The sequence below is a fragment of the Budorcas taxicolor genome, chromosome 6 (assembly GCF_023091745.1).
Source record: "Budorcas taxicolor isolate Tak-1 chromosome 6, Takin1.1, whole genome shotgun sequence".
NCBI classification, from domain to species: Eukaryota; Metazoa; Chordata; class Mammalia; order Artiodactyla; family Bovidae; genus Budorcas; species Budorcas taxicolor.
This window is the reverse complement of record NC_068915.1, coordinates 2867800-2888870: the sequence shown is the minus strand read 5'-3', so window position 1 is coordinate 2888870 and position 21071 is coordinate 2867800.

Genomic DNA, 21071 nt, shown 5'->3' with positions numbered 1-21071 from the left:
TGCCCACCAGTCCCCACCACTGGAGGGACTTCAGGTTCACCCCAGCTGTAGATGCCGCACCCCTCGCCAGCCCGAGCGAGTAAGTGCGCCTCAGTCAGGCTATTTTTGCCCTCTTCACTTGGATGGGAAACAAATAACTGAGGGTGGTGCACATGCAGAGGTGGGTCATAACCAAAACTGAGCCTCAGGAGCACCGCGACTAGGGAAGAGAAAAGGAAATGTCTCTGTGCAGCTGCACAAGCTGCAGTTTATATCACCACAATTAGCTTGGTAGACCCATTGTCTGTGGAATACCTAAATAGACAATGAATACTCCCATAACTGACATTGGCCTAGGTTTAGCAGCTATGGGCTTAGGGGCAAGTATATGTGGGACTCAGGCCAGGTCAGGGTGTCCACAGGGAGTCCAGAAGTCTACCCACAGGCACTGGAGGGCCTCCTGGGAAGGTGGGAATTGGGTTTCCCTGGTGGCTCAGCTGGTGAAGAATCTGCCTGCAATGGGGGAGACTTGGGTCCGATCCCTGGGTTGGGACGATCCCCTGAGGAAGTGAAAGGCTACCCACTCCAGTATTCTGGCCTGGAGAATTCCATGGAATATAAAGTCCATGGGGTCGCAAAGAGTAGGACACGACTGAGTGACTTGCACTTGCACATTCACTGTGGGAGCAGGAACACCAACAGCAACAGTGGAGGCCCCGAAAAAGTATCATCACTACTGTTATTCTTTTTGTGTTTACTTCACTCTTACATTTTTGGTGATATTGTTTTTATGTTTTACTTCTTTTGTAATGTATTTCTTTTTATTTTTCTATTTTTACTGTACTTTTTGGGTTTTTTCTTATTTATATTTGGGTTTCTTTAAAACTACTTTTCTGTGTTTTATGTTTTCTCTGCTTTTTTAGTTTGCTTTCTGTTTTTGTTTTTATTTTTTGTTGTTTTTTTTTAATTTAGTCTTGATTCTTTTCATTTTTTAGTTCTATTGTTCATTCTTTTTTTTTATATTTCTTTTTTTCTCTTTTCTGTTTTTTTCATTGTGTATGTTTGGGTTGTTTTTATCATTTGTTTTGGTCTTGGTTTGTCTGTTTTCTTCTTTTATTTTGTTTTGTTTTTGTTTCTTTGTGTGTGTTGTTGCTGCTGGGTTTTTTTGTTATTGTTACTTGTCTGGGGTTTCATTTGCCTGTTTTCTTTTCATTTTTTTGGTCCTTTTTTTTTTCCTCTTGCCACACTATGTGGCTTGCAGGTTCTTGGTACCCTGGCCAGGGTTTGACCTGGGCTTCCAGTGTGGAAATGCTGAGTCCAGAATGCTGTATTGCTAGAGAAGTCAGAGGCCCAGGTAATATTAATTGGCATTTGCTCTCCCAGAGGTATCCATCTTGACCCTGAGACCTGGCTACACCCTCCACCTGCAGACTTCAGTGTTGGACACCTCATGCCAAACAACCAATAAGAGGACACAGTCCCACCAGTCAGTAGAACAGACTGTGTAGAGCCACACTAAGCCCACCAAGACAACCCCCAAAACAGCACCAGATGCAGCTTTGGCCATTGAAGGGTAAAGACAGCTCCACCCACCAGAGTGTACGCACCAGTCCATCCCATCAGAAAGCCTTCACGACCACCTCACCCACCAGGGGGCAGACAATAGAAGCAAAAGGAATTATGACTCTGTAGCCAGGGGAAGGAGGCCACAAACACTGGAAGTTAGACAAAATGAGAAGACAGAGAAATATGTTGCAGCCTAAGAAGCATGATAAAAACACACAAAACCAAGTCAATGAAGAGGAAATATACAATCTACCTGAAACAGAATTCAGAGTAGTGACAGTAAAGGTATAAGACCTTGGAAATAAAATGAGGCATGAATCAAATAGATACCACAAATGTTTACCAAGGACCTAGGAGAACTAAAGAGTAAACAGTGATGAACAACAAAATAACTGAAATGAAAAATACACTAGAAAGAATCAATAGCAGAATAACTGAGGCAGAAACACAGAAAAGTGCGCTGGAAGATAAAATGTTGGAAATAACAGCCACAGAGCAGAATAAAGAATGAAGGAGTGAAAAGAAATGAGAACAGTCTCAGAGATCTCTGGGACAATATTAAACACACCAACATTCAAATTATAGGTATCTCAGAAGGAGAGGAGAAAGAGGAAAGGTTTGAGAAAATATTTGAAGATACTATAGTTGAAAACTTCCTTAATACAGGAAGGGAAATAGTCAATCCAGTACAGGAAGTGCAGAGAGTACCATACAGGATAACCCCTAAGGAGAAACATGCGGAGATACATAGTAATCAAACTAGCAAAAGTTAAACACAAAGAAAAACTATTAATAGCAGCAAAGGAAAAACAAAAGTAACATATAAGGCAATCCCCATAAGATTATCAGCTGATTTTTCAGCAGAAACTGCAGGATAGAAAGGAGTGGCAGGATATATTTAAAGTGATGAAAGAGAAAAACCTAAAACCAAGATTACCCTATCCAGCAAGAATCTCATTCAGATTTGATGAAGAAATCAAGAGCTTTACAGACAAGCAAAAGCTAAAAAAATTAGCACCACCAAAACAGCTTTACAACAAATGCTAAAGGAACTTCTACAGGCAGGAAACACAAGAGAAGAAAAAGATCTACTAAAGAAAACCTAAAATAATTAATAAAATGGTAATCGTAACATATATCAGTGAGGCTTCCCGAATGGCTCATTGGTAAAGTATCTGCCTGAAATGTAGGAGATACAAGAGATGCAGTTTCAATCCCTGGGTCCAAAAGATCCCTTCCCTGAAGGAGGGCATGGCAACCCATTCTAGCATTCTTGCTTGGAATATCCCATGGACAGGGGAGCCTGGTGGGCTCTGGTCCATGGGGTTGCAGAGTTGGACACAGCTGAAGCAACTGAACAAGCGCACACACATGCGCATATCAATAATTACCTTAAATGCAAGTAGATTAAATACTCCAACCAAAAGACACAGACTGGATGAATGGATATGAAAACAAAATTAATATATACATGTTGTCTACAAGAGATCCACTTCTGACCTAGGAACATATACTCACTTAAAAGTAAGGGAATGGAAAAAGATATTCCATGAAAATGGAAATCAAAAGAAAGCTGGAGTAGCAATACTTGTTTCAGACAAAATAGACTCTAAAGACTATTGCAATAACCAAGGAAGGACACTCTATAATGATTAAGGCATCAACTGAAGAAATATAAAAATTGTAAATATTTATGTACCCAACATAGGAACACCTCAATACATAATGCAAATGCTAACAGCCTTAAAAAGGGAGGCTTTCATTAACACATAAGAGTGGGGACTTTAACACCTGATTTACAGCAATTAACAGATAATCCAGAAAGAAAATTAATAAGGAAACATGAGTCACAATAAACACACTAAACCAGATAGAATTAGTTGATATTTATAGGAAATTCCATCCAAAATTAGCAGAATACACCTTCTTCTCAAGTGCACATGGAATATTTCCAGGATAGATCACATCTTAGGTCACAAACCAAGCCTCAGTAAAGTTAAGAAAATTTAAATCTTATCAAGCATCTTTTCTGACCATGATGTGGTCAGATTAAAATTCAGTGACAGTGGAAAAACTGTAAAAAACATAAACACAAGAAGCTTAAGAATATGCTACTAAACAATCAAAAGATCACTGAAGAAATCTAAGAGTAAATTTAAAAATATCTAGAAACAAATGACAATGAAAACATGATGACCCAAAACCTATGGAACAGAGCAAAAAACAATTCTAAGATGGAAGATTATGACAATACAATCCTACTTCAAGAAACTAGATAAATATCAAATAAACAACCTAAACTTACACCTAAAGAAACTAGAGAAAGAACAACAAAAAAGAAAACTCCACAACTAGCAGAAGGAAAGACATCATAAAGATCACAGCAAAAGTAAATGAAATATAAATGAAGAAAACAATAGCAAAGATCAGTGAAATTGAAAGCTGGTTCTTTAAAAAGATAACCAAAATAGATAAACATTTAGCCAGACTCATCAAGAAAAAAGGGGGGGAAGGAGAATACTCAAATCAATAAAGTTAGAAATGAAAAAGGAGAAGTTACAATTGACACCTCAGAAGCACAATCATAAGCAACTACTACAAACAACTATGTGGCATTAAAATGGAGAACCTGGAAGAACTGGACAAATTCTTAGAAAGTACAAACTTCCAAGACTGAACCAAGCAGAAATAAAAAATATGAACAGATCAGTCACAAGCAGTAAAATTTAAATGGTGAGTAAAATTCTTCCAACAAAAATCCAAGACCAGATGGTTCCACTGGCAAATTCTTTCAAACACTTAGAGAAGCTGCTGCTGCTGATAAGTTGCTTCAGTTGTGTCTGACTCTGTGTGACCCCAAAGATGGCAGCCCACCAGGCTCCTCCATCCCTGGGATTCTCCAGGCAAGAATACTGGAGTGGGTTGCCATGTCGTTCACCAATGCATGCATGTGTGCTGTCTCTTCAGTCATGTCTGACTCTATGTGACCCTATGAACAGCAGCCCACCAGTCTCCTCTGTCCACAGGATTCTCTAGGCCAGAATACTGGAGTGGGTTGCCATTTCCCTCTTCAAAGAGATGACACCTTTTCATTAAAACTCCACCAGAAAAATTTCAGAAGAAGGAACAATCCTAAACTTTTATTCTACAAGGCCACCATCACCCTGATACTAAAAACAGACAAAGACACCACAAAAGCAGAAAATTACATTCTAGTATCATTGATGACCATGGATACAAAAATCCTCAACAAAATACTAGCAAATCAAATCCAACAGCGGGTTAAAAAAGACCATATATCATGATCAAGTGAGATCTATCCTAGGGATTCAAGGATTCTTCAATATACAGAAATCAATCACTGTGATATACCATATCAACACATTGAAGCATAAAAACCAGTAGATGCAAAAATAGCTTTTGACAAAATTCAACACCCATTTATGAAAAAAGAAACTTAAGAAAATGGGCATAGAAGGAACCTACCTCAACGTAATAAAGGCCATATACAACAAACCTACAGGAAGCATCCTTCTCAGTGGTGAAAAACTGAAGGCATTTTCTCTAAGATTTGAAATAAGACAAGGGTATCCAATCTTGCCACTACTACTCAACATCATTTTGGAAGTCTTAGTCATGGTAATGTGAGAAGAAAAGGGAATAAAAGGAATCCAAATTGGAAAGAAGTAAAACTGTCACTCTTTACAGATGACCTGATACTACACACTGAAAATCCTAAAGATGCCACAAGAGAACTACTAGAGCTAATCAATGAATTTAATAAAGTTGCAAGATACACTAACAATGAAAGATCAGAAAGAGAAATTAAGGAAACAATCCCATTTACCACTGCAACAAAAAGAATAAATACCTAAGAATAAATCTACCTACGGAGGCAAAAGACCTCTACCCAGAAAACTGTAAGATACTGATGAAAGAAATCAAAGACAACACAAACAGATGGAGAGATATACCATGTTCTTTAACTGGAAGAGTCAATATTGTAGAAACGACTATACTATCCAAAGCAATATGCAGATTCAATGCAATCCTTAATTAGAACAAAAAAAAATTTACAATATATATGGAAACAAAAAAGACTCTGAATAGTCAAGGCAATAGTGAGGAAGAAAAATGGAGCTGGAGGAATTAGGCTCCTTGACTTCAGGCTATACTACAAAGCTGCAGTAATGAAGACAGTATGATCCTAGCACAAAACAGAAATGGAACAGCATAGAAAGCCTAGAGATAAACTCATGCACCTATGGTCATTCAACCTGTAATAAAGGAGGCAAGAGTAAACAATACAATGGAAAAAAGACAATCCCTTTAATAAATGGTGCTGGGAAAATTGGACAGCTACATGTAAAAGAAAGAAATTAGAACATTCCTTAACACCATACACAAAAAATAAATTCAAAATTGATTAGAGAACTAAATACAAGGCAAGATACTCTAAAACTCTTAGATGAGAACATAAGAACACTTTTTGACATAAAGGGAAGCAAAATCTTTTTTGACCCACATTCTTGAATAATAAAAATAAAAACAAAACTAATCAAATAGGATCTAATTAAACGTAAAAGCTTTTGCACAGCAAAGGAGAGCTTAAGTAAGACGAAAAGGCAGCTCTCGGAATGGGAGAAAACATTTGCAAATGAAGCAGCTGACAAAAGATTAATCTCCAAAATATGCAAACGGCTCATGCATCTCAATATCAAAAACAAATAGTCAAATCAAAAAATGGGCAGAATTCCTAAACAGACGTTTATCCAAAGAAGATACACAGATGATCAACAAACACATGAAACAAACACGTGAAACACAGGAAACATCACTATTAGAGAAATGCAAATCAAAACGACAATGAAGTGTCACCTCATACCAGTCAGAATGGCCATCATTAAAATGTCTAAAAACAGCAAATGCTGGAGGGGTGTGGAGGAAACAGAGCACTGTTACACTGTTGGGAATATAAATCAACACAATGGCTACGGAAAATAATATGGAGATTCCTTTAAAAAGTAAAGTGGAACTGCCAGATGATTTAGCAATATCACTCTTGATCATACACCCAGAGAAAATCATAATTCCAAAAGATTCATGCACCCAAATGTTCGTTGCAGCAGTATTTACAATAGCCAGAACATAGAAGTGACCTAAACATCCCAGCAGAGGAATGGATAATGATATGCAATGGAATATTACTCAGCATAAAAAGGAACAAAATTGTGCCATTTGCAGAAATGTGGATGGGTCTATAGACTGTCACGAAGAGTGAAGTAAGTCAGAAACAGAAAAATAAATATCATACTGGGTTGACCAAAAAGTTAATGTGGATTTTCCATAATATCTTATGGAAAAATCTGAATGAATTTTTTGACCAATCCAATATATCAATGCATATATGTGGAATCTAGAAAAATGGTATAGATAATTTTATTTTCAGAGCAGAAACAGACACATATATGTATAGAACAAATATAAGGATGGATACCAAGGAGGAAAAGATGGGTGGGATGAATTGGGAGATTGAGACTGACATATATATATACAATTGGTGAGTGCACGCATGCTAAGTTGCTTCATCCATGACTGACTCTTTGTGATCCCAGGGACTGTGGCCTGTCAGGCTCCTCTGTCCATGGGATTCTCCAGGCAAGAATACTGGAGTGGGTTGCACGCCCTCCTCCAGGACATCTTCCTGACCCAGGGAAGACTGTTTCTTTACCACTAGTACCTCCTGGGAAGTCCCCTATGCACAATCGGTACTATGTATAAAACTGACAACCAATGAGAACCTGCTGTGTAGCACAGGGAACTCTACTCGGTGCTCTGCAGTGACCTAAATGGGAAGGAAATCCAAAAAGAGAGGAAATAGATGTACACATATGGCTGATTCACTTTGTTGTACAGCAGAAACAGACACAGCAATGGAAAGCAACAGTACTCCAATAAAAAAGATAATCAACAGGCACCTACTGTATATCACAGGAAACTCTGCTCAATATTCTGTAATTGAGAAAGGAATTTAGAAAGATGGTAACGATAACCCTGTATGCAAGACAGCAAAAGAGACACAGATGTATAGAACAGTCTTTTGGACTCTGTGGGAGAGGGAGAGAGTGGGATGATTTGGGAGAATGGCATTGAAACGTGTATAATATCATATATGAAACAAATTGCCAGTCCAGGTTCGATGCATGATACTGGATGCTTGGGGCTGGTGCACTGAGATGACCCAGAGGAATGGTATAGGAAGGGAGGAGAGTGGGAGGTTCAGGATGGGGAACACGTGTATACCTGTGGCAGATTCCTGTTGATGTATGGGAAAACAATACAATATTGTAAAGTAATTAACCTTCAATTAAAATAAATAAATTTATATTAAAAATAAAAATAAAAAGCAGAATGGGAAAAAAAGTGAAAGGAAGTTGAAAAAGAGTAAATATATGTATTGTATAACTGAATCAGTTTGTTGTACACCTGAAACTAACACAACGTTGTTAATAATTTATGCTCCATTACAAGATAAAAAGTAAAAAAAAAAAAAAGATAACGGAGTTCAAGTAAGAATTCTAGGGAAAGCAACACGTAAGCTTCTTGAAGGATGAACACGGTCTCGTGCTTCAGGTAGAACAGAGATGGAAGAACCTCCTGTGCATGAACAGACATGCAAGAGATTGGCTATGTGGTAGGGAAGTAGAGGGCACTTTCATAAGAGGTAGGAGATGAGTCTCAAGAGGAACAGATTGTAAGGGCTTTATTCAATAAAATAAGAAATAAAATACAATTTTGTATTTTATTTTCAATACCAGGAAGTTTCTGAAATATCTTTCATTTATTCATTCAGTTGCTCAGTCGTGTCCGACTCTTTGTGACCCCATGAATCGCAGCACGCCAGGCCTCCCTGTCCATCACCAACTCCCGGAGCTCACTCAGACTCCCGTCCATCGAGTCAGAGATGCCATCCAGCCATTTCATCGTCCCCTTCTCCTCCTGTCCCCAATCCCTCCCAGCATCAGAGTCTTTTCCAATGAGTCAACTCTTCGCATGAGGTGGCCAACATACTGGAGTTTTAGCTTTAGCATCATTCCTTCCAAAGAACACCCAGGGCTGATCTCCTTCAGAATGGACTGATTGGATCTCCTTGCAGTCCAAGGGACTGTCAAGAGTCTTCGCCAACACCACAGTTTAAAAGCATCAAGTCCTCAGGGCTCGCTTTCTTCACAGTCCAACTCTCACATCCATACATGACCACTGGATAAACCATAGCCTTGACTAGACGGATCTTTGTTGGCAAAGTAATGTCTCTGCTTTTGAATATGCTATCCAGGTTGGTCTTTTCAAAAGAGTCAGGTCTTCGCATCAGGTGGCCAAAGGACTGGAGTTTCAGCTTCAACATCAGTCCTTCCAAAGAACACCCAGGACTGATCTCCTTTAGGCTGGACTGGTTGGATGTCTTTGCAGTCCTAGGGACTCTTAAGAGTCTTCTGCAAAACCACAGTTCAAAGCTATCAATTCTTCAGTGCTCAGCTTTCTTTTTGTCCAACTCTCTTATCCATACATGACTACTGGAAAAACCATAGCCTTGACTAGACGGACCTTTATTGACAAAGTAATGTCTCTGCTTTTCAATACGCTATCTAGGTTGGTCATAACTTTCCTTCCAAGGAGTAAGCGTCTTTTAATTTCATGGCTGCAGTCACCATCTGCAGTGATCTTGGAGCCCACAAAAATAAAGTCTGACACTGTTTTCACTGTTTCCCCGTCTATTTCCCATGATGTGATGGGACCAGATGCCATGATCTTCGTTTTCTGAATGTTGAGCTTTAAGCCAACTTTTTCACTCTCCACTTTCACTTTCATCAAGAGGCTTATTAGTCCCTCTTCACTTTCTGCCATACAGGTGGTGTCATCTGCATATCTGAGGTTATTGATATTTCTCCCTGCAATCTTGATTCCAGCTTGTGCTTCTCCGAGCCCAGCATTTCTCATGATGTACTCTGCATAGAAGTTAAATAAGCAGGGTGACAATATACAGCCTTGACATACTCCTTTTCCTATCTGGAACCAGTCTGTTGTTCCATGTCCAGTTCTAACTGTTGCTTCCTGACCTGCATACAGATTTCTCAAGAGGCAGGTCAGGTGGTCTGGTATTCCCATCTCTTTCAGAATTTTCCACAGTTTATTGTGATCCACACAGTCAAAGGCTTTGACATAGTCAATAAAGCAGAAATAGATATTTTTCTGGAACTCTCTTGCTTTTTCCATGATCCAGAGGATGTTGGCAATTTGATCTCTGGTTCCTCTGCCTTTTCTAAAACCAGCTTGAACATCAGGAAGTCATGGTTCACGTATTGCTGAAGTCTGGCTTGGAGAATTTTGAGCATTACTTTACTAGCATATGGGATGAGTGTAATTGTGCGGCAGTTTGAGCATTCTTTGGCATTGCCTTTCTTTGGTATTGGAATGAAAACTGACCTTTTCCAGTCCTGTGGCCACTGCTGAGTTTTCCAAACTCGCTGGCATATTGAGTGCAGCACTTTCACAGCATCATCTTTCAGGATTTGAAATAGCTCCATTGGAATTCCATCACCTCCACTAGCTTTGTTCGTAGTGATGCTTTCTAAGGCCCACTTGACTTCACATTCCAGGATGTCTGGCTCTAGATGAGTGATCACACCATCGTGATTATCTTGGTTGTGAAGTTTGCTGTATTATTTAAGATTATTCAAATTTGTTATAGATTATAATAAAGAAAATGGGCTGAATAACACTCAATAAAAAAACATAACTTTTTTGGAACTGAAGAGCATATTGTTAAGACAATATTGCTAACTATTATACATATGTATACAATTTCAGTGGTAAACCAATTACAGGCTCTCTCCTTATCAATTCCTAATCCCAAATTCTTATTGTGCTCAATTTGATGACATTTGTGTGAGGTATTTCTTCTTAAGCAGTCTTTTGAAAGTCTCTTCAAAATTGTGAAATAGAACACACATATAGCATAACTGCGCCATAGCAATTGTAAGTGAAAAGCATCAGGAATAACTGTAACGACGACATTCGGAATGAGAAAATGTGCTGCCGCCAAGGACTCTGCACCCTGTCACTGTGTGCCTCTCCAGAGCCTGCTGCTTTCCTGCCCGATTGAGATGACCGTTGCCCTGGTTTTATAGCTTTCCCAAGTATATGTGCATCCCTAAAAATGTAGTTTAACTTCTTGTTTTTTTCTGAAATTCATACAGATGAAACCATAGAAAAGGTATAATTTCTTGTCTGCAGTAGTTTCATTTATTCAGTATTACCTGTGGAAGACTCGGAATGGAGACAGACTTTATTTAGTTTTGTTGCTAGAAAATGTCCTGATCTAGGAATATATTATGATTAGTCATTCTAATTGGACATTCAGTTTGCTTCCAGTTTGGATAATTAAAGGGCAATGATGCTATAGACACTTTTTATACCTAATGTATTCTGCTCCACATGCACAAGAGTTCTATCTTAAGTCTAAAATTGTAAGATGGGCAAATATGCAGGTTTTCAGCTTTACTAGCTAATCTCAAATAGCTTTCCAAAGTGGCTGTACCCATTTACAGTCCTGCCAGCAGTGTATACAACTCACACCATTCCTGTATTAGTCAGTCTTATGGATGTGTAATGATATTTCATTGTACTTTTCACTCACATTTTCCTGACTACTAATGACACTGGATATCTCATTTATTTAGTAACAATTAAATTTCCTTTTTTGTGAAGTTTAAATATTTTGTCCATCTTTCTATAGTTTTCCCTTCTCTTAACAGTATTTTTAATTTAATATCTGGATAGCAGCACTTTCGGTCCCCCTTCCAGTTTTACTGAGGTATAGTCAACAAAATTTAACATATTTAAATTGTACAACGTGATGATTTGATATATGTACACATTGTGAAAAGATCCCCCATAAGATTAACACACATGTCCATCACCTCCTGTATTTAACCTTCTTTTTTCTTGTCAGAACACTTAAGTTCCACTTTCTTCAGTTCAGTTCAGTCACTCAGTTGTGTCCGACTCTTTGTGACCCATGGACTATAGCACACCAGGCTTCCCTGTCCTTCACCATCTCCTGAGGCTTGCTCAAACTCATGTCCACTGAGTCGGTGATGCCATCCAACCATCTCATCCTCTGTCATCCCCATCTCCTGCTCTCAATCTTTTCCAGCATCAGGGTCTTTTCCAATGAGTCAATTCTTTGTGTCAGGTGGCCAAAGTATTGGAGCTTCAGCTTCAACTTCAGCATCAGTCCTTCCAATGAATATTCAGGATTAATTTCCTTTAGTATTGACTGGTTGGACCTCCTTGTATTTCAAGGGACTCTCAAAAGTCTTCTCTAGTACCACAATTTGAAAGAATCACTTCTTCAGCATTCATCCTTCTTTATGGTCCTACTCTCAGATATGTACATAACTACTGGAAAAATCATAGCTTTGATTATCCAGACCTTTGTTGACAAAGTGATATCTCTGCTCTTTAATACACTGTCAACATTTGTCTCAGCTTTCCTTCCAAGAGTAAGCAAGCATCTTTTAATCTCGTGGCTGCAGTCACCATCCACAGTGATATTGGAGCCAAAGAAAATAAAATCTGTCACTCCACTTTTTCTGAGTAATATTAAATGAATATGATGAATTCTAGTGGTTGACAAGTTGCTATGGTTCTTATGCTCTTAATTTTACAGGTGGAGATTAGATAGTTTGATCTTTTTCAGGAAAATTCATTTTTCAGTTGCCAGTGCAGACCAGACTATGGAATGTGGGGTTTTCTGAGACTATGTGTTTTTAAAAGGTCACTCTACCTGAGCTTGTGTAACGAATGGAAGAAGTCCAAGAGTATCTGTCTGTGGAGGATTTGCAAATAGTCTTAGGGAAAGAAAAAAAAAAATAAACGATGAGACAGAAGTCAAGCGAGCTAAACTCTTCCACAGTTTTTAAGAATTTAAAGATATTTTGAGGTAAAACTTCACAAATTTGTTTACAAATATAACTTTTTATAGTTAATACTCACATAAACATTTAGAGAGAGAATAACTTTGTTGGCAATGTAAATATTTTTATAGCTAATTCTCTAGTAGACATTTAGAGATAAAACTTTGTCTTCAAATCTAAACTTTTTTATAGTTAATACTCAAATAGAAACAAATTATTTCACTTTTTTAAGGTGTTTGCACACTTACATTTGCTCTTACTTTTTATAAAGTTGTACTTACACAGTCCATTTGGCTTCAGTTTAAGAACATTTAAAATAAGCCATCCTTTAGAAGATTATTCTTAAAAATAGAATTTGTGGAATATTTCTGAAGCATATGCATTTCATTTGTTACTCTAGGTAATCTTTTTCTTGTACACCAGGCCAAAAAAGAGTTGTGTGCTTGCACCACAAGATAAAAAGCTTTTGAGGTGCTGCCCTTATTATTTACCCTGCCTATGAATTGTGCCCATGACTTTCATTGAGGAGCACTATAAGAAATAAACTTAGGAAACTCCTTGTTAAACTAATTGCAAGGAAGTTGTTATAATTATTGTTTCTTATGGTATACAATGTTGCTTTTAAGAGGACCTTAAGAGATATTCCTCACTGGTCTCAGTATAATAAAGGAGTTTCTTCTAAAAGCTAATTGCCTTTTTGTTGCCTGGACCCTAAACCACAGCTCAACTGGTTTTGCTGCTGGATACTTTCATACCTCTTCTATCAAAGATGCAGAAACTTCTAGAATAATTATAATAATTACCCAACTGTCTACTAAGAATTCAAGCTTGAATCTGTTTGACCAGGGGTTCCCAGGTCCCAGGTGCCCAGAGAGTGGTAGAAGGAGGGACATGGACTTCGCGTGGGTGGGTCACTTTGCCTGTGATCTCCTTCTACTACAAGTGGAGTAGGGCTAGAACAGTTATCAGCAAAGGCAAGATGTGTCAGCAACCAGCTCCTAGAAGCTGAAGGGAATTCATGCTTGGGTCTTGCAGGAGAAATTGTCTGTCTGGCACTCCCTACAAGAGCAAATCAATACCAACATTTCTAAAATATGTCTTCCATGAGTGAGAAAACAGGCTTCATTGTTAATATCCACACCTAGGAAACAAGGTAAGAAAACACTAGTAACTTAAATCCATTTAGTGGCAAATAAACAATTCCTGAAAATCTACGAGACTTAAATGCACTTCAGAAAAGAAATCTGAAGCACTCCACTTCTTTGTTTGTAAGCCTGCTCTTTGAATCCACTATCTAGGTATTAGAAAAATAACCTGGGTATATGAGTGAACAGTGTTTGCATATGCCCTTTAAGAAGCAACTTGTGTTAGAGGCTTGGAACAAAATTTACAAATCTCTATTAAGTCAAAGGGAGGCTGGTTTAAAAGTGTGAGGGGGTATATTTAATCCACTGAATGTGAATGCTTAGCCTTAGATTCAAAAGCTAGGATCACTGAGAAGAAAAATTACTCCCTTCTGAATGGAAATGAATGAATATAAATGACACACCCTGGGACTGCATTTGTTTAGAATCCTTTTTTTTAAATGTAGCTCATTTGCGTTGAGTGTTGTACTCTACAGAATGACTCAGACAAAGCAGCAAAGACAAATGAAAGCCACGGATAAGTATTTCCAAGTAGTCCCACAGGGAAGAACTAGGGTAAGTAAGCTAGCCTTCTTAAAATTGTCATGTTTGAGACTCCTTTGAGACTTCTGATAAGAGCCATGGACTCTCTTTCTTGAAAAATTTGCCTGCACTAAAATATTTACATACGAGGTGCTAGGGCCATCTGCATCCTTGGAGATACTTCCACAGACTTTATCATTTCAGGACCAGATTTGTCATCCATTATTTGCCATTCCCATTGTCACCATCCTAATTTAAGCCAATTTTATAACACTACTATTCTGTTTTCTTGCCCAGTTTCCCCTCTGGAGTTTATACTTCTTGTTGAACACATTACTATCCAAATTAAAACAACAAATAGTTTTGATTCAACTACCGAACAAAGTGCAAACCCTGACTGGGTGGATCACAACAAACTGTGAAAAATTCTTAAGGAGATGGGAGTACCAGACCTTCTGAACTGACTCCTGAGAAACCAGTATGCAGGTCAGGAAGCAGTAGTTAGAACTGGACATGGAACAAAGAACTGGTTCAAAACTGGGAAAGGAGTACGTCAAGGCTGTATATTGTCACCCTGCTTATTTAACTTATATGCAGAGTACATCATGAGAAAAGCTGGGCTGGAGGAAGCACAAGTTGGAATCAAGATTGCTTGGAGAAATATCTATAACCTCAGATATGCACATAACACCACTCTTATCAGAAAGTGAAGAACCAAAGAGCCTCTTGATGAAGGTGAAAGAGGAGAGTGAAAAAGCTGGCTTCAAGCTCAACACTCAGAAAACTAAGATCATGGTATTCGGTCCCATCACTTCATGGCAACTAGATGGGGAAACAATGGAAACAATGACAGACTTTAATTTCTCGGGCTCCAAAATCACTGCAGATGGTGATTGCAGCGTGAGATTAAAAGATGCTTTCTCTTTGGAAGAAAGGCTATGACAAACCTAGACAGCATATTAGAAAGCATAAACATTACTTTACAGCAAAATTTCATATAGTCAAAGCTATGGTTTTTCCTGTAGTCATGTATGGATGTGAGAGTCAGACCATAAAGAAAGCTGAGTGCAAAAAAACTGATGCTTTTGAACTGTTGAGTTGGAGAAGGCTCTTGACAGCAAGGAGATCAAACCAGTCAATCCTAAAGAAAATCAGTCCTAAAAGGAAATCATTCCTGAAGCTCCAAAACTTTGGTCACCTGCCTCATTGAAAAAGACCCTGATGCTGGGAAAGATTGAAGGCAGGGGGAGAAGGGGACACAGAGGATGAGATGGTTGGATTGCATCACCAACTTGATGGACATGAGTTTGAGCAAGCTCCGGGAGTTGGTGAAGGACAGGGAAGCCTGATGTGCTACAGTTCATGGGGTTGCAAAGAGTTATACATGACTGAGTGGCTGAACTGACTGACCTTATATCCCTATTAATCCTATTTTTCTGCCTGCTTTATTTCTTGTATATACCTAATAGAATTTTCTTCATCACCTTTTACTTTGAAAGCTATATTTTGCTTTTAAATGCCTTCCTCTTTTTCTCCTTAAGTTTAAGGTTCAATTCAAACATCAAATAGTCTTTAATATTGCCTTCATAGATTTCCATATTCTGTCTGTATTTCCATGGTATTTAACAAATGTCTTTCATATGGTAGTTGGTATTTATTTATATTATAGTCAGTTTTATGTATGATTTCTCTCCTTTTAAGATAGTCAATGTTGGAAACTCACATTGTGATGGTTGAATAGGAGGATGTGTAGCTCACCTCCCGTGAGAAACAAATCAAAAAGTGAAATGATTCTCAATGAAAATGAACTGGAGACTGACAGAAAGACTCCTGTACAACACACAGAGTCAGGTAGAAAAGATAGAGAAGTGATTAGGTAGGGGCCTGTGCCCCTGGAGGGGACTCAGAGGAAACAGATTAATAATGCAGAGGCCTTCATGAGTGGTTCAAGCCATTACTGGGCCTGCCAGCCCTGGGGTCCGATATGGGAAGGCAAGCATCCTTGACTGGTGGGATGAACAGGATGGCTGTGCAAGGCCTGGACTCCACCTGTGACGGGCACAGGCTTGCTTGCCTGCCTGGCACGGGGAGAGGGCCAGCTGAAACCACATGGGTGGTTGACTGGTTTCCTGCAACTGCCCAGCCCATGGCTCAGCCTGAACTGAGCAGATGCTCCAGCTCCACTTGTTCCACATCCCACTCCCCACGGCTGAGGACAGAACCACGCTGTGAGACCCTGAGCTGGCTCACACCTGAGGTGCAGTCTGAGCAGGGTAGGGACAGCCACTGTTGGTGCTTAGGCATCAGAGGCAGCCTGGATCTCTGATGGTGACCAGACTACCACACCTTGCACCCCAGCCCTGACCAAATACACAAATACCCTAAGTCAGACACAACTTAACAACTAAACCACCTCCACCACCACTCACACTGGAGGGAGCCAGAGAAAGAGAAGAAAGAAAAGAGGGCTGTAAATGCATTTAATGAAATTATTGCTGATAGTCAAAGCTTTGGATTGGGTATGTGTTTTTAATATCTTTTTTTACCTACATTTACTTATTTAATAAAACTTTATTAATACTAATCCTGTGTTTAGTAGCAAAACATACATGGTCCTTGCTATCATAAAACATACAGATAAACAAACAAAACACAGACAATAAATTAGCCAAGAAATAATCACAAGATGTAAAATTTTATGAAAGAAACAGTTTAGTTAAAAATTAGCAGAAAAGGACTAACCTAGAATGATGAAAAAAGGCCTTCCCAGGTAAGAAACATTCAACCAAGAGCTGTGAATGAGCAGAGACCCAGTATAATCACAGCCTAGGGAAGAACATTCCAGAAGGAAGAAACAGTATGAACAGAAACCCTAAGATAAGAAAAAGAAAAGCTTGGAATGGTCTAGAAACTGAATTAGAGTTCATGCGAATAAAGTACAGTGAGTGAGAGGAGAAATTGCACCAGGTGCAGATGTGGTTGTAGAGAGACAGGGGCTAAATGTGAGTGTTTTTTTGTTTTGTTTTGTTTTTTAAGTAAAAAGCGCTCACAAGCTCTTATGTAGAAAATAAACTGAAGATTCCAGGGCAACAAAGAATCTGGAAAACTTGCCAGAAGGCTGGTGCTCCAACAAAATGGTAAAGAGAGACAGTGACAGAAAGGTAAAGTGCAAGCTTTGGGATGATTTACAAAGGTAAAATAATAGACCATAAGGATGAATTTGAAATATGATGAGAAAAAAAAGAAGAAACAGGTGTGACCTCTAAGCAACTGGATGAGTAAGGATTAAATTCCTTTCTTCTAGAGGAAAAGTAGATTTGAGGAATTAATAATTACCTTCCAATTTCTTCGAAATCACTAGGAGATTCTACGAGGATTGAGGCACGAAGGTGACTGTGCTGACACTCTTGCTGCCTCAGTCCAGCTGCTAACTGGAACCCTCAGAAGGGCAATGGCTGGAGCTGGTTTGGGCCCTTCCCCTCCAGGTGGGCAAGAACTTCAGAAGCTCTTGGAGAAGATCAAAATTCCATGGAAAATTTATGAACTCACTACAAACCAAGGAGAAGATTGCTTCTGAGAGGGTGTGTTGGTCCATCTGACCTCTAGAGGGAAAAGGAGGCTGTTGGCCAGAGTCCTGCTCTCCTCCAAGTCTGCATTAAGAGTCGATGCTAGACACAGAAGCAGGGTGTCTGCTGCAGCAATGAACAGTGCAACACACATGTGCAATTTTTAGTTCATGGTGTGATTGTTACCAGGCCAAACTCTGGTCCACTTGCCCACGTGCTATAAAGCCAATCGACTGACCGAGGCTGTGGTGAATGAAACTGCGACTTTTATTGCAGGTGCTAAGCAAGGAGTCCAGGGCAGTTAGTGTTTATAAAACTAAACTCCTTGAAGGCTTTCAGGGAAAGGTTTTTAAGGACAGTGAGGGAAGAAGATTGTGGAGTACGTGATACTCCACATACATGGATACTTCACAGCTCATGGATATTCTTCTAATTGGTTGTTGGTGAAGTAATTGGGAGTCATCATCACCAACCCTTCTGGTTCAAACCAGTCTGGAGTCTGTCTACATGCTTGTGGTCAGCATATAGTTAACTTCCATCTGGTGGGAGTTTCAGTATCTACAAAACAGCTCAAAGGACACGGCCCAGAATATTATCTACAGCCCTTGAGGAAGAACTAAAAAATTTGTTTAATGGTTAAACCATTATAACTTTATTTTGCTGTACTGTTTTCCTTCTTTTCTACCTTGTCTCACTTCTCCGATTAAATTCACTCTTCGGAACTCAGGGAAGGCCCAGAGGGCTAAAGTTTTTCTTCAGATAAGAGGTAGGCAACAGACATAGTTTGGGAGTTTTGTCCCAGGAAGCCCTCATAGAGTCCTGTTTGGTTACAGTATGTTAAATAATGGTTCTTAACATAGAAAAGACACATCAGGGAAATACTGATAAACCAAGAATATCTAGACTTACAAGTATAAAATCATGTCAGCTAAAATCTAGCATATTTAGAATAAAAATTATAATTTAATTATATCTCAGAAAAAAACCTCAACAATTGCACTGTTAGGATCCTCTCATTACAGACACAGAAACTGAAGCACAGAGACAATAAAGTCACACGGCTGTGAGGTGCGGGACTGAGTTCTGAACTCAGTCGAAACAAACTGGTTATGAATTGTTTCATAACCAGATGATGATAAAGATGACCTTAGTGAGCAAATCATTCAGCTTCAGTCAGTCTTCTATTAGTATAATATATGGTGTGTGGATTGGATAATTCTTATAGACTTTTCCAACTTCAGTATTCCATGAGAAGCACATATTAATGTCCTTGAGTAAATGAACATTATGGATTTGACATAAGGATCATGACCTATTTAGGCTAGATTTTATAAAATTATAAATTCCTTAAATCAGGCCTTTTGCCTTTTCAATTAAGAAAAAAAATTTACTCATCTTCTATAGCACTCAGCAGAGAAGACAATGGCACCCCACTCCAGTACTCTTGCCTGGAAAATCCCATGGGCGGAGGAGCTTGGTAGGCTGCAGCCCATGGGGTCGCTGAATCAGACACAACTGAGCGACTTCACTTTCACTTTTCCCTTTCATGCATTGGAGAAGGAAATGGCAACCCACTCCAGTGTTCTTGCCTGGAGAATCCCAGGGACGGGGGAGCCTGGTGGGCTGCCATCTCTGGGGTCGCACAGAGTCGGACACGACTGAAGCGACTTAGCAGCAGTAGCAGCATAGCACTCAGAATGATTCAATCAACATTGGCAATCTTTAAATGAATCAGTACCCATGTTTTGAATGAATAATATCAGGCAAAGCAAAAGATCAACCCAATGTGGAGGTTTAGGTAACTAAATGGTACAAAAAATGGCTTAAATTAATGAAAAAATATTTCTGACATATATTTAATTCACTTGTTTATGAAGTTTATATTGGACATGAGCCTACAATGGATTCCTGACAGTGCTAAAGAATAAGCATGTGGCAGCAGAAGCAAAAGACCAGCTGGCACTAACACAATACTAATTGACCATAATATTAACACCATGAAATGATGTGTAACGAGTGTACATTCATTATCTTTCTCAAGAGTTAGTGGGCTTTTATTTGGAAATAATTATAGATTCATAGGAAGTTGCCTTACACCAAGTTTTCTGTGATTACATGTTAAATAATTATTATATTATTTCAAAATTAGAAATTTGACATTGGTAGACTGTGTGTGTGTACAGCTCCATGTCATAAAAGTTTCTTTTAAATCTTAGAAAAGAACGTCCTCACTTCTTAATAATTAAAATGCCTTTCAACCTATGCTGTTTGCTGAAATTTTCACATTAAGTTGAAAATTTCACAGGATAAAGACTGTTTGTGAATAATGGGTCTGCTTCTTGCCCTTGTTGCTATATATAGCACTGCTTAAAAAGGAGTACGTCAAGGCTGTATATTGTCACCCTGCTTATTTAACTTTTATGCAGAGTACATCATGAGAAATGCTGGGCTGGAAGAAGCACAAGCTGGAATCAAGATTGCAGGGAGAAATATCAATAACCTCAGATATGCAGATGACACCACCCTTATGGCAGAAAGTGAAGAGGAACTAAAAAGCCTCTTGGTGAAAGTGGAGAGTGACAAAGTTGGCTTAAATCTCAACATTCAGAAAATGAAGATCATGGCATCTTGTCCCATCACTTCGTGGGAAATAGATGGGGAAACAGTGGAAACAGTGTCAGACTTTATTTTTGTGGGCTCCAAGATCACTGCAGATGGTGACTTTAGCCATGAAATTAAAAGACGCTTACTCCTTGGAAGGAAAGTTATAACCAACCTAGATAGTGTATTGAAAAGCAGAGATATTACTTTGCCAACAAAGGTCCATCTAGTCAAGGCTATGGTTTTTCCAGTGGTCATGTACAAATGTGAGAGTTGGATTGTGAAGAAAGCTGAGTGCTGAAGAATTGATGCTTTTAAACTGTGGTGTTGGAGAAGACTCTTGAGAGTCCCTTGGACTGGAAGGAGATCCAACCAGTCCATTCTGAAGGAGATCAACCCTGGCTGTTCTTTGGAAGGAATGATGCTTAAAGCTGAAACTCCAGTACTTTGGCCACCTCATGCGAAGAACTGATTCATTGGAAAAGACTGATGCTGGGAGGGATTGGGGGCAGGAGGAGAAGGGGATGACAGAGGATGAAATGGCTGGATGGCATCACTGACTCGATGGATGTGAGTCTGAGTGAACTCCAGGAGTTGGTGATGGACAGGGAGGCCTGGCGTGCTGCGATTCATGGGGTCACAAAGAGTCGGACACCACTGAAAAACTGAACTGAACTAAACTGAACTGAAGGTATTTTTAGCACTAGCTAAGT